Below are 14,260 nucleotides of genomic sequence, written 5' to 3'. Positions count from 1 at the left end.
ATAGTTTAATCATTTTAAAATAACATTCAACATTTATAGCAATATGTAACTCGTTTCTAATTTCATCAATATAGTTTGAAAGGGCAAATACTTAATTCCAAAGAAATGTATATACCTATTTGGGACTGGACCAGGTATTTAGTTCATTGATTTGTGGAACATCCACTGAGGACATTTCCTGAACCAATACAGAACCACAACTGTTCTGTAATTTGTAGTCTTAGAGATGCCTGGGGCACTGAGTGGGTAAGCGATTTGTCCATGGTCACAGAATTAGTGTGTAGCAGGAGACTGAAGTTAGATCTTCCCAATTCTGAGGGTTGATCTCTGTCCACTAAGTCACACTGCCTAGAGGAATAGAATAGATAGGCAGTATGGCCAGAATTGTGTCTGAAAAAAAGCAATGCTTTGTAAGTGGTGAAGATTTGCTACTTTGCCAATTGTCAGATGCTTTCTTTTGATCAAGATTTTCTTTTAAAGAACAGAGCCCAATTTTGATGATTTTAAAGTTATTGATTTAAGGAAAAGGCGGCACTGTGCTGTAGCAGATGGGAGACATCTGGATTCTATTCCTATCTTTTGCCACTCATCAGCTATGTGACTTTGGGCGTCACTTAAGCTTCTCTTGCTCTGTTTCTTAGTCTATGAAAGGAGAATCTTTGATGAGATGACCTGTAGCCTTGACATTCTAAGAAACTTTTTTTTCCCCTGTAGTTTTTATTCATTCTGTTAATGGCATCTGCTGGAATTTGTTCTAAAACTTGTGTTACTTAAACATTTACAATTCTCCTATAGACTTGGACTTCATTTCTTCTGGGTACAAGCCTTTATATGGAAAGGAATACCAAGAAATAAGTTAGTAGTTACTTTGACTTATTTCCAATACTCTTCTCATTCCTGCATGTACTGACATTCTGAACATAAGAATATCACTCTTCTTGATCATTCTTTCTTTGGAAGTGTTTTAACTTCCCTGTTCTAGGACTGACTGGATCATGTTTACAGAGCCTTTTCAAGGGCATCTGTTTGAAACCACAGCTGAGGATGGGGCCCACAGAGCGCACTGGAAGGATGCACCTAGAATTTGTTGAATTAAGTCCTTGCACCTGGATATAATTGTTGTGCTGCTGTGCTGGGCTTTTCTTAAGCTACTGGTAAAACAAATTAGCTCAATTTAAACTGGCATCCAGTAGGGAGGTAGCAACTCACCTCATATAATGTTTTTCAAATGATTATTTTTCTATTGCCAGTTTTGCCTCATGAATATTTTCCTGGGGGCTGGGTGAGAAAAAAAAAATGGAGCTAAACCCAAGATGTGATAAAAAAAAATTCTCTTCTTTTTATAAGATTCAACATTGAAGCATTATAATTAAGATATGGGTAAATATGTGGCCATGATTTGAATTCAGCTGGATGCTTTCCCCAACCCCCCTCCCCACAAGTAAATGTAAATCTAAGATATTTAGAGGGCTCATACTATTAGAAAAAAAAATAAACAAACCCTGAGCTGCATCTGCATATGTTTCAGGTACTGCTGCCAGGCTGAGTATGGTAATGACACAAATATGTTTTGCAGTTGGGGAAAGATGTGTAAAAGGTCCGTTCTAAGCAGGAGGTGAAGATAGTCCTTTATGTTTGTCTGGGGAGTTCATAGATATTCCACAGGATCCCATTTTCTCGTGTGCTTTAGAGTTGTCTGAACTTTGCAGTCAAATTGACAGGCCTCTCAGAAAGTCATCAAAAGTCCAAAACTTCAGTGGGACAAATGATGGCAGAATTGTGGGACAGGAAGATGTGTGTGTGTGTGTGTGTGTGTGTGTGTGTGTGTGTGTGTGTGTGTGTGCGTGCCCCTAATAAGCCAATGATAACAGTTGCAGTTGTTGAGGATTTTCCGTTTGTAAACAGGCATATCGTACCTAAGTTTTATTAGATAAGTAAACACATATACATACACACACAGACATATCCTCTTCAGTCTTGATCCAATTCAAAAGACCTTTTTATAGGGCAATTTCATTGAATTGTGGGATCCTGAAGATAGCTCTTCCATGTACAAGGGCAAACATCTCTCTCTCTCTCTATGTGTGTAGCATTACATATTAAATATGGCTAGTGTCTTCAACAAAGAAAAACAACTCACATCAATGAGTTATTCTGTGTATAACTGAATAACAAAAACTGAAGGTTTATGTGTCAATTCAATTCTGTTGAATTCAGTTCAATTCAGATGAATTCATTTCATTTCAGTTCAACACAGTTCAATCAATGAACAGTTCATTCAATTAAATTCAGCAAACATTTATTAAGTATGCGACAGCCTGATCATATGAAGCCTGAATGGGCTAAGTAACCAGGGAAGAGGAATTTAAGTCTTGAAAAATTCAAACATAAATGTGAAAACAGAATGCAGTGTTGCTTGCCAGCGGTCAAGAATGAGCTGTCCTATTTTTTTTTTTTGTTAAGAAAGCAGCTACCTTCTTTGAGGTGTAAATGAAGGATAATTTGTTAATGTGTCTTTCCTGTGCTAAACATTAGCTAGTATTGGTCTCTATATTTATATCATATCTATATTTTTGCATATATCTATCGACACATATATGACCATAGCTGTATATAAATTCTGGCTATATTTAGTTTAGAAAATATTTGTTCCCTGCCTTCATGGAGCCTACAGTCTACACATATGTGAATAATTATATTCTATATACAAACACCTAGCCACAGGTATGTGTAATAAATTATACATTTTAGCATATAGTTGTCCTTCCATTTCAAGATGACACCTCCATTGTGTTCCATCCAATTAGGAGGGTGTGGCTGAATCAGCCATCCTTTCACTCTCTTTATATGCTTAAGATAATAATCATTAATGCTCTTCACTTCAGAATTTTCTGGAGTGCTGCTTTTTTTTTATGTTAACAGAGAGAAGAAAAGAAGTGTATGTAATTTTTTTTTGAGATGTCACTTGAAAATCAGGAGGTGAATTTTGCTATCTAGACTTTTTCCCAGTGATGACAGGATCAAGAATCACTGCTTTCAGCTCCTCATGTAATCATAGGGTTGAGGGGTAGTTCTTTTTGGTGTACTACTGTGTCCTTTAGCATCTCCAAGAAAGGAAATATAAAGAATCCTTTATATTTTGAACAGGGCTTTTTGCATTTTGCAAATCACTTCATGTACATTATTTCATTTGATAATGCATAAACAGCATAAGGTGAGAGCCTCAACATTCATATACAATAATGGACATACACATCCATAACATGTGTATATATGTTTCAATGTATACTTATATTTATATATATATATATATGTGTGTGTGTGTGTGTGTGTGTGTGTGTATGTGTGTGTGTGTGTGTATGTGTGTGTGTATATATATATGTATATATGTGTGTATCTTCTGATTATAACTCAGCAGCAAAAGACGGTGTGGTTTACTGAATACAGAGCTGATCTTGACTTCAAGTCCGGCTTCTGAAACATACTAGCTATGTGACCTCAGGCAAGTCACTTAATATTTCAATGGGTAACTCTAAGACTGTTTCTCTAAGAAGAGAAAGAACCAGCCTGCCGTGGTAGAAGGTGTTTGCTTGCAGAAGTTCCCTAAACCAGTGAGATAATGGATCTACTCTCTATCTCCTACTTTAAGAAAAGCTTTGTGATATAGATACCACAACTACCTTTCAGATTTTGCAAGGTGTTTAAATTTTTTTATTGTATTATGGAATGTGTTATGGTTATGGAAATATTGTTTTATTGCATAAATTAAAAATAAAAAATATATGTATTTTTAAAAAAGTAAAAAAAATAAATTTGGATGTAGACTTTTGGACTTGATATCAATTAAGAAATTAAAGGTTGAAAGATATTAGATCAGTTGCCCATAATCACACAACTACTCAATGTCAAAAGTAGGATTCCAACCAGACCTTTCTGACTCTGAGTCCATCATCTCTCTAGACATTCTACCCTGATGGCTTTTGAGGGAAGACTTAGGGCATACTTTAACTCACCCTCATTGTTTAGGCACTCATATGTCAGGTCAATACAACTAAAAGTGAAGTAGTTTTGGGGGCAAGTAGATAGAAAATCTCAATGAAGATTTCACTTATTCATGAATACCCACAGCAGACAGCCCTCAATTCTTTTGTTCTTTTCAAACTTTTCTGTTTCACCACTTGTTTCATCAGTTCCTCGGGACAAACTTCAGCACAGGATAGCAGTCTGTGTTTCCTGTTAGAAGAAGGACTGTCTTTTCACGCAGAAGCTGCTCATCGGTTTTATGGTAAGTAAACAAATCTCTGGGAGGAAGTTAGCTACTTCAGGGAGACACTTTCATTCTGTCAGTTCACTGAGGGGAGTACTTGGTGCAGTGGAGCCATGGGGAGGAATCTGGTCCATCACCTGTGGAAATCTCTCTTGTATACAACTACCTATTGGTTGAGCAATTCTTGTGGGGGGGGAAACGTTTCTCAAACTCCCTGATTTTTTTCCCCTTAAGTTAATATTACGTAGGCCAAAACAAAACAAAACCAACAAAACCAACAACCATACTTTAAATGCACTTAAACTTTGTTAATTTATCCTTTTTTTTTCAAGTTCTGGGGATATCCAAAAGAAAAAATAAGACTTCAATTATTAGAAGACTCAAAAACAGGCCAAAAGGGAACATTTGAGGAGGTGAAGAATTAAAAAAATGAGCAATATACAGAAATTCATAATTCATTATACAGTGCACATTAAGTTTAAAGAGAAGAAAATGTCATCCTAGAAGTTAATGTAAAATTCAGAGCTGAGCACTGAGCCAGTGAAATTGATTCACATGCATTATTCATACCTGCTCTGCCTCCCCCATTCCCCTAAATGCAGGTCTGCACCTAATACCCATTAAAATGACAAAGATAGTTACAATTGATTATTCAGTGCTGGTGGAATATGGAAAAACAGGCACACTGTTTTTCTTCCGGTAGAAATGTGAATTTTGATCAGTGAATTTTGAAAAATTAACAATATTTTTGCCAAACAATATGGTACTGCAAATAAGGGCTGCAAAACGGTTGATATATTTTTTGATCTATTTATTCCTCTCTAATAATTATCAGAGAATGCTATTGAAAGGAAAGAATGACTTAATTGTACAAATTTTTATAGCACCTTTTTTGTAATAGTAAAACCAAACCAAAAAAAAAAACCAAACCCTCTAGAAACAATCCATGTATCCAATGATTGGGAATTAGCTGAATAAATTATGACATTTTGATATAATAGAATGCCATTGCACCATAAGAAATACTAAATATGGAGAAAAGAAAGAAATAGCAGAAGGTTTATGTGAAGCTATGCAGAGCAAAGAAAATATACACAGCATTGCTATATAAAAATGTAACCACAATAACAAAATGAAAGATACACAGAATAAAAAAGGATGACAAGGGAACTTGGATGAAAAGAGGACATTTTTGTCTGTTCTTTGAAAAAAATTGTAGATGCTTTAAAATTAAAATTGTAAGTAATGTAGAATTTATGTTTTTTATGTCTTTTAATGTATATTTTTATGTGATTTTCAGTTTGCTAATTTATTATTTTTGTGCTAATGGTTCCTAAGTGGAAGAATAAAATTTTAAAATAAAATGTAGGTCTCAAATTGGTATTTACTTATTACTTGTTTAATTAGATTGTCACTTCGACTCTCAACTTTTTTGGTTTTCCTATGAAGATACAGACTTATATGGGATTTCCTTCTATATCCTAGAATTAGTAAGATTCTTGGAGCTTCCTAAAATATTATGAAACGTTTACTCTGAAATGTAATTATAATTTCAATCTCAAGCTTTATGTCTTGAAATCTTTGGAATTTCTGACTTTGGGGGACTTGATGGTGAAGCATGCCTCCTTCTTTCCTGTAGACAGTGGTATACAATAGTTGCAACATGATATATACATTTCTAGACATGGGCAATGCATTTTTGCTTAACTATTTTTTATAAAGGAGACTTCTACTCGTGGTGGTAGTGGGGAAATCATTGAGAAATTAATATATACATGATATCTCTGTGTGCATATACATGTACATACACACATATACATGTATATATGACTATATATGTAGACATGTACACATGACCAAGACCTTTGGATATTATGAGTGTGTACACATATGAAAAACATTAATAATATATCTTAAAAGAAAAAACCCTACATTTTAAAAAGCCATGCAAATAGCATCAGTGTCTAAATTTGGAGTGGATAATAATAAATAAAATTGAAGGATGCTATCTTTTTTCTAAGAGAAATAGACATTAGACATAGTTGTGAATTTTTTCCTTTCTCATATGAGATTAGTAGGACGTAGGCTTGAAAGGATCCTTCACAGTGGGAGCAGAGTGTCTTGGATCTGCTTCTTGTCTTTGGGATTCTCTTATTTTGTATTTGTTTATTTATATACATGTTTTAGCTTCCTAGCAGGATACAAGCTCCTTGAGGGCAGGACTGGTTTACATCTGATTTTCTTTTCTTTCTCACTCTTTATTGATTAACTAATTGATTCATTCATTTGTTTTTCAGTTAACAAGTATTTTTTCCCCTCCCACCAACTCACCCCCTTAAAAAAATCAAAGAAAAACAATCTTTGTAACTTATATTTTGCTTTGTTTTTAATATCTCCAGCACTTAGCCCAGGCTTTTCATTAACTAAGCTCTTAAGATGTTTTCATTTGATAGAATTAAAATGAGTGTATATTTTTCAGACAGTTACTTACAGGGTTCTGGATTGCTATGCTGACGCCTTGAGGTCCTAATGCTGCTCCTTTCTTTTCTGTTCTTCCTACCTCCATTAGCACACTACTGAAGTTGTTCCTTCAGTGACACTGGGGATTATATACATACATAGACACGTTCTTCTTAATTAGGGCTTATTTGATGCTTTAAAAGACTTCTGATTTATTAGTTGTGGTCCGCCCCTCTGCTGGTGCTGGTTTCTACACTCTGATAGTTGCTAACTATAGTTGAACTATTCGTCAGCACTTGCTGGTCACCTTTCTTGTCCTTCCATGACAGACACAATCTGGTAGATTGAAAGCTCTTTCCAGATTGGTAAACGAAACCTTCTAGCATATGTATGCTATTAGTATAACATTCAAAGTCTAAATTCAGCTTCATGCTAGGATGAAGCATGGGAGTAGGATATGAGCACAGTGAATTAAACTTAAAATATGAAAATATGGATTTGTAGAAAGGTCAACTAGGAAATTATTCCTCACTTTCATAAAAGATTGACGGTAGGATTCCCTTAGAGAGCAAGCTCTAGTAATATGCTTAAAAGCATAGTTTGATTTGCAAAACATTTGCTTATATGCAACATCTCAGGAACAAATCAATTGATTAAGAGAGGCATACACATGTACATGCATGCACACATGTGCTGTACAAACACAGAGAAACAGAAATATGTTTTATTGAAGAAATGCAATCAACCCAGGCTTCAGGACAACACTACTAAGAGCACTTGCAGTGGTAGCCAAAGACCCTGGGTTCAAATCTTGCCTCTTCCACTTACTATCTGTTTGCTCTTGGGCAACTCACTTGATCAGCCTGAGCCTCAGTTTTCTTATCCGTAAAATGACAGAATTGGATTAGATATTCTCGAAGGGCCCTTTCAGCTCTAAGAGTTTGTGATATATAATTTTAAAAATTCAGCACTCATGAAAGTTGAATTATATGCACAAAGCTTCTCCAAATGCCATAAAGCAGATTTATAGAAATCTCTGTGCGCACACACACACACACACACACACACACACACACACACACACGCACACCGATGCCTCTGTTCTTATGTAGAATACCTGATCACACTAATCACATTTAGATATGTTGCACATACCTGGAATGTGCCATGCTGATGACAAGGGGAAAAACAAACCAACAAACATACCAGATAAATTGATGTTCAAGTGTTTCTGTGAGGCCCCAATTCTACAGCTATCCCCAAAGAGTCCATCATTCATGGTAATATTTAAGAAGAATGAAAGCACATGACTGGTGGTTTGTGTTTTTAAGACCCTCCTCTGCACCTCAGGAGGATGTCAAAGTATTTTCCAATTTCTCCAGAGTCAATATCCCTTTGGGGCAGCTAGGAGGCACCATAGTGCACAGGAAGACCTCGGTTCAAATCCTGCCTCAGACACTAGCTGAGATCTTAGGCAACTTGCTTAACCTTTGTTTGCCTCAGTTTCCTCCACTGTAAAATTGGGGATACCAATAACATCTGCTTCATAGTTGTTGTGAAGAGTAAATGAAACAGTAATTTGTAAAGTGCTTAGCACTCTATTGGCATGTGGTAGGTACTTAGTAAATCCCTATTCTCTTCCCTTTTCTCCCCTTTGTAGTACCTAAAAACATAAAAAGTGTCATTCAGAGAACACCTCTGGGCTCAGCATCAAGCCATCATTTGACAACCCTCTTAAATCAATATCTCTTTGAAATGTCTAAGAACACAAAAACATCATACAGGGAATGTATATGTTCTCATTATCAGAAACCAGTCATTTGATCAATCCATCACAAATGCATCTTTGGTCACCAATCATTTGATCAGTTCATCAGAAATGCATCTTTTATCACTAATCATTTGGTCAATCCATCATAAATGCATCTTTGGTCTCTTCGAAAGAAAAGGTCTGAAATACATAGGGTAGAAAAGAATGCCCCACTTGAAGTAGTTGTATAGTACTGGGGCAGGAATGAAAAATTGATCATGCTTCCATGATCATGCTTCCATGGATGGTTGGCTCCATGGAAGAAGTCCCAAGCAAATGTTTTGAACTGTAAATTTTGGGGAGTTTGTCTAGAAGCCTAAAAGGGCAGGTGAGTTCTGAAACTTTCTTGAGCCTAAGTACCAGTGTTCTCCCGGGCAGGGTGAGTGAAGTCTGTCTTTGAGACATATAAGGAAGAGAACTGAATGGTATGTATTACAAGAAATATACAGCATGATCTTTCACTATGTTTTTACGCAAGCTGGTGATTTAACCCCGATTTCTTGGGATTTTCTTGATTTCAAGCATAATTGAGGGGACAGTTGTAATAAGTGTCCGTGCTGGGTATACTCAATGAATCTCAATCAGCAAGCACTTACTGTGTTGTCAGAGGTATAGGGGGAGTTCCAGAAGGACTAGCACCTCTGGTGTGAGGGCTTACGAAGCCCTTTTCAGGCTGTTCATCTATCTTTGGGGGCCACCTGTCACCCAAGTCTCACCTGTGGCTCCAAGAAATTATAGCATGTGTAGTGGCCACACCCTGGTAAAACCTTCTCAGCAGACAGGCTGAACAAGGTTGAGGGTAGCTGACAGGCCTTGAACCCATTGGTGAATTAGGGGGATGTTTACCCCAAGCACGTAAAGACTTCTCCCAATGGAATGGACAGACAATAGCAGTTTGTTCCTTTGAATCAGATGCTTGGAGTGCTTAGAACTTGGTGTCAAAGCCACCAAGGTCATCCAGTGCATCCTGGGCCATCACCAGTCACCCTGACTTTTGTTCTGCCACTGATGAGTGTGGAAGAGAAAGTGAGGCTGGCAACTTCATTCAACTCTGATTTGCTTAAATCCAATTCATGCACATGTCAAGACATCACTGGTGATGTCATTGGTCCTCTTTGAAATAAAGAATGAACAACTATGTTGCCAGACATTGTGCTAAGTGCCGAGGATACAAAAATGGCCAAAACTTGCTCCCTCCTTCAAGGAACTTGCATTCTAATGGGAAGACAACATGTGAACAACTAGGTACATACATATATAGGTACATATATATACGCATATGTATATATATATATATGTATATGCATATACATATACATATATATACACATATACATATATATATGTGTATATATATATGTATATGCACATACATATACATATATATACACATATACATATATATATATGTGTGTGTGTATGCATATATATACACACACACATAATATAGGTACATACATATGCAAAATATATTCAAGGTTGAAGGAAAGTATCTGGAAAGAGGAGGTCTTAGAAGCTAGGCATACTGGAAAAATGCCTTCTGCAAGAGGTGGGGTTTGAGGTGAGTTTTGACAGAAATCAGAGAAACCAAGAGGTGGAGGTGAGGAAGCAAAGCATTTCAGGCAAGGGGAACAGCTAAGGGAGAGGCATGGAGGTGAGAGACAGAGTGTTGTGTCTGAGAAACTTCAAGCAGGTCAGTGCAACTGGATCATAGAGTGTGTGAAAGGGAGCAAGGTATAAGAAGACTGGAAGGACAGAAAGGGGCCAGGTCATGAAGAGTTTTGAATGCCAAGTAGATTTGATCTTGGAGGTAATAGGGAGCCATTGGAGTTCATCAGGCAGAGGTTATCCCTATGATTTAGAGAAATCACTTTGGCTGGTTAACCTACATGGGATAGTGATAAGAGGCAGGTAGATGAGCTAAAAGGCAAGAGGTGTTGAGAACCTGAACCAGGTCAGAGCTGTTATGCATGAAGAGAATGGGGCCTATATGAGAGATGCTGTGAAGGTAGAAATGATAACCTGCTACAATGGATTGGACACGTGGGGTGAGTGAGAGTGCTGAGTCAAGGATAATACCTCAGTTGTTGAATAATGCTGAGTGTGGAGGAGGCATCTACCCACACGTACTTGTTAGCTTGATTTCCTGACCTTTTCGGTCTTACAAAGAACTATTGTGCCTTGGGCATCCAGTAGGTAATAACATTAAGGAAATCTCAATCTTGGTTCTCATAAAGATGTGAGAACTTTGTGTTACGAGTTAATTTAATTAGTTCAGCTTTGCCTAATAATTTCTCTTTCTTCTTGCTTAATATGCAGGTGCTATATTTGGGGTCCTCCTGTTGATTACTAAAGGAATAGTAACATGTGGGAGAAAAAAAAACCCAAACAGACTAGAGTTTTGTCTTGCGAAATAAAAATCCCATAAATGCATTTTCAGGGAGAACTTTTAGTGAGAAATTAAGCTCAATTAAGCATATAAACCCAATGTAGAAAATGCCTCAAGGATTTTGTAATGTTTTTTTTAGTCCAAATACTAAAACCAAAACAAAATGCTTTCATCCCTAGTCAGAATACATACTTTTCTATGGTAAATTTCTGCCATCCTAAATTATATAACATAATTTGAAATAAAATACAAATAAACACATGGTCACAAATCAATGTATATTTGTAGCACAAACAGGTGAATTTACAAAACAAAGAAAAGCAAATTTTCAGCTATCTCCATTGTCTCTGTCTTCTGCCTTTATTTTTCTTACAGTTTTTTCTCCCTCACAGCTTTAATGCATAGAAATGACACATTTCCAAATGCCAGTGAACATTGGATAAACATAAAGAAAGATAATTTATGCAGAAAATTCCAGAAAGAAATGGGAGAGAATACTTTTTTTAAAATGATCTACAGAATATGTGATTTATACATGTCAGTCACAATGCTCTATGTGTTGCTGTATCCTAATAAATCTGCTTCTGAACTCTCCAAGTTAAAATCCCATCCCATACACTTACAAGTTATGTGATCATGGTCAGGGCATGATCTCTGTCTACCTCAGTTTCCTTGTGAAATGGAAGTGATAATAGTATGTCCCCCCTTCCTCACCCTAGTTGTTGTGAGGACCAAATGGGATAATACTTGTAAAGTGGTTAGCCCAGTGCCTGGCACACAATAGCTGTTTAATAAATGCATGTTTCCCTTCCTTCCTTTTATTCTTGAGTCGTAACAAAACTCAGTTTCAAAGGACAATCATCTCAGAATTTCCCAAGAAGAGTGGAAATAGGCTGGTAATATTTTTGGAAGATATTTCCAGAGCTCTCAAGCTCTGTTTTCATTCAGAAACAGAAAAACTGTAGATCTGATATATTTAATTTAATTTCACTTCAAAATATTTATTCAAATGTTAACTAAGTTCCAGACATTGTTCTTGATGCTGGGGATATAAAGAGTATACACACACACACGTATGTACACATATATGTATATGTATGTATACATATATATATTGTATATATGTATTTTTTCTGTCCTCAAGAAGACTACATTGTATTGGCAGTTACAACATGTAAACAGAAAAGTAAACACTGGTGATTGCCAGTACATACAAAATAGTAGAAGATGGTTTTAGGAAGGAGGTAGTAGTAACACACAGAGGGATAATGAAAGATTTTATGTAGAATGTGGTAACTGGGCTGTGCTTTGAGGCAAAGGATTCTGAGACATGGAGGTGAGAAGGGTGTGTGACATCCATTCTATGGCATAGGGATGCCAGATGGAACATTATATGGATGGAATATCATATGTGAAGAACAGCCAGTCAGCTAGTTTGACTAGAACAGTGGATACATGAACAGATATATGATGTGATAAGAGATGGGAAATACAACTGGAAGAGTAAATCAGAGCCAAGTTGTTGAGGGCCTTAAAGATCAGACTAAAAATTTGGTATTTTAACTTATAGGCAACAGGGAGTCAGATTTTCAGATAGGAGAGTGCAATGGTCAGATCTATATTTCGGCACTAGCAATCTGGCAGCTTTGTTCAGGATATATTGGGAAGGTGAGAGATTGGGGTCAGGAAGACCAGTTATAATAGGTCAGAGAAAAACACTTGAGGGCCTCTGCTAGAATGGTAGCTGTGATAATGGAGAAGGGGATGGTCAAGAAAGGTGAATGACAGAAATATAAGCATATGACATAATGGAATAAAAATATGTCAATTGTCCATATAGACAATATATTAAATATGCTGTACCTTTATAATACCAGACTGATTTTTATATTAGCAATGTCAACAGATAGTGCAGAGAGAAGCTGTTTTGATGTCTTTGTTGCACAGGATGCCTCATATAAATTAAGATAATAGAAATACGATATCTCTAGATTCTTTTTTTGCAATTATTTTGACTTTACGAACTGTCAAATAACCCACTTATTCCATCATTTTACTTTACTTGTAAGACAATTTAGAATAAATGATTGTTGAATTTTGAAAATTTTCTGTTTATTTCTACCCTCACTCTCATTTTACAAATATGAATACTGTTGAAACTTTTTTTTTCATAAGAAAAGGGCTTGGAGAAAAACTAGAGCTGTTGTTGAATATTTTTATCCAGTATTTATGAGGAGGAAATCCTATCTAAGTTAAATGATCAGTTAACAAACCCCTTTTCAGTACCTTCTATAGCCTAGGTTCTGTGCCAGGTACTGCAGAGACAAATACAAAGAGTGAAAGGAATCCTACTCTCAAGATACTGACATTCTAAGGGGGGTAGAAAACATGCACATACTTAAGTACATGTGCAACAAATAAATACAAAATAAATTCAAGTTAGTTAACTACAAGAAGTTAAGGAGAGAAGGCATTGGTAGGTGGGGGGACCAGGAAAATATTCATTAAGAAGGTATCAAGCAGTGTCTTGTTGGAAGTGAAGGATGGGATAGCTTGCATTTACACAATTTTTTAAGGTGTGTAAAGTACTTTATAAATATTAACTCATTTAATCACTACAACTCTGAGCAGTTGGTTCTGTTAACATCCCAGTTTTACAGATCAGAAAATTCAAGCACATAGAGGTTCAAGTGATTACCCAAGGCCATATAGGTAGTAAATTTCTGAGGCAGATTTGAACTCAGTTATTCCTGACTTCCAGTCCAGCACTCTATCCATTGTACCACTTAACTGATTATGAAGTGAATGTGAAGGAAAGAGTATTTTCTAGGCATGACAGAGGGCTAGGACAAAGGCGTGGAAATGGGAGACAGAATGGCATGTGAGAGGAACAGAGAGAAGGCCAGTTTGGCTGGGCCAAAGAGGGTGGGAAGGAGAGCAGTTTGTAATGAGGTTGTTAGTTGGGGTCAGGTTGTGAAGGTTTTTAGAAGATAAGGGAGGAGTCTGGAGCCACTGGAACTTAGAGTAGGGAAGTGACTTAGTAAGATCTGTGCTTAATGAAGGCACTTTGGCTGGTGTGTGAAGAGACTTGAAACCCCAAATGGGAGATCACTGCAGTTGTATAAACAAGAGGTGATGATGGCCTGAACTAAGGAGGTGGCTGTGTTCAAAGAAGGGGTCAGATGCATAAGAAAATACTGTTCAAGTAGAAACAGCAAGATTTGGCCATTGTTGTATATGTGTGATGGCCACATTGTATATGTATGATGAGGGAAAGTGGAGATTTGAGGGATAATGGTGCCTTTGGCAGAAAGAGTGAAGACTGGTTGAAAGT

The sequence above is a fragment of the Phascolarctos cinereus genome, unplaced genomic scaffold, assembly GCF_003287225.1.
Source record: "Phascolarctos cinereus isolate Bilbo 61053 unplaced genomic scaffold, phaCin_HiC Scaffold_7;HRSCAF=346, whole genome shotgun sequence".
Taxonomy (NCBI): domain Eukaryota; kingdom Metazoa; phylum Chordata; class Mammalia; order Diprotodontia; family Phascolarctidae; genus Phascolarctos; species Phascolarctos cinereus.
Note: the sequence above shows the minus strand (reverse complement) of the source record.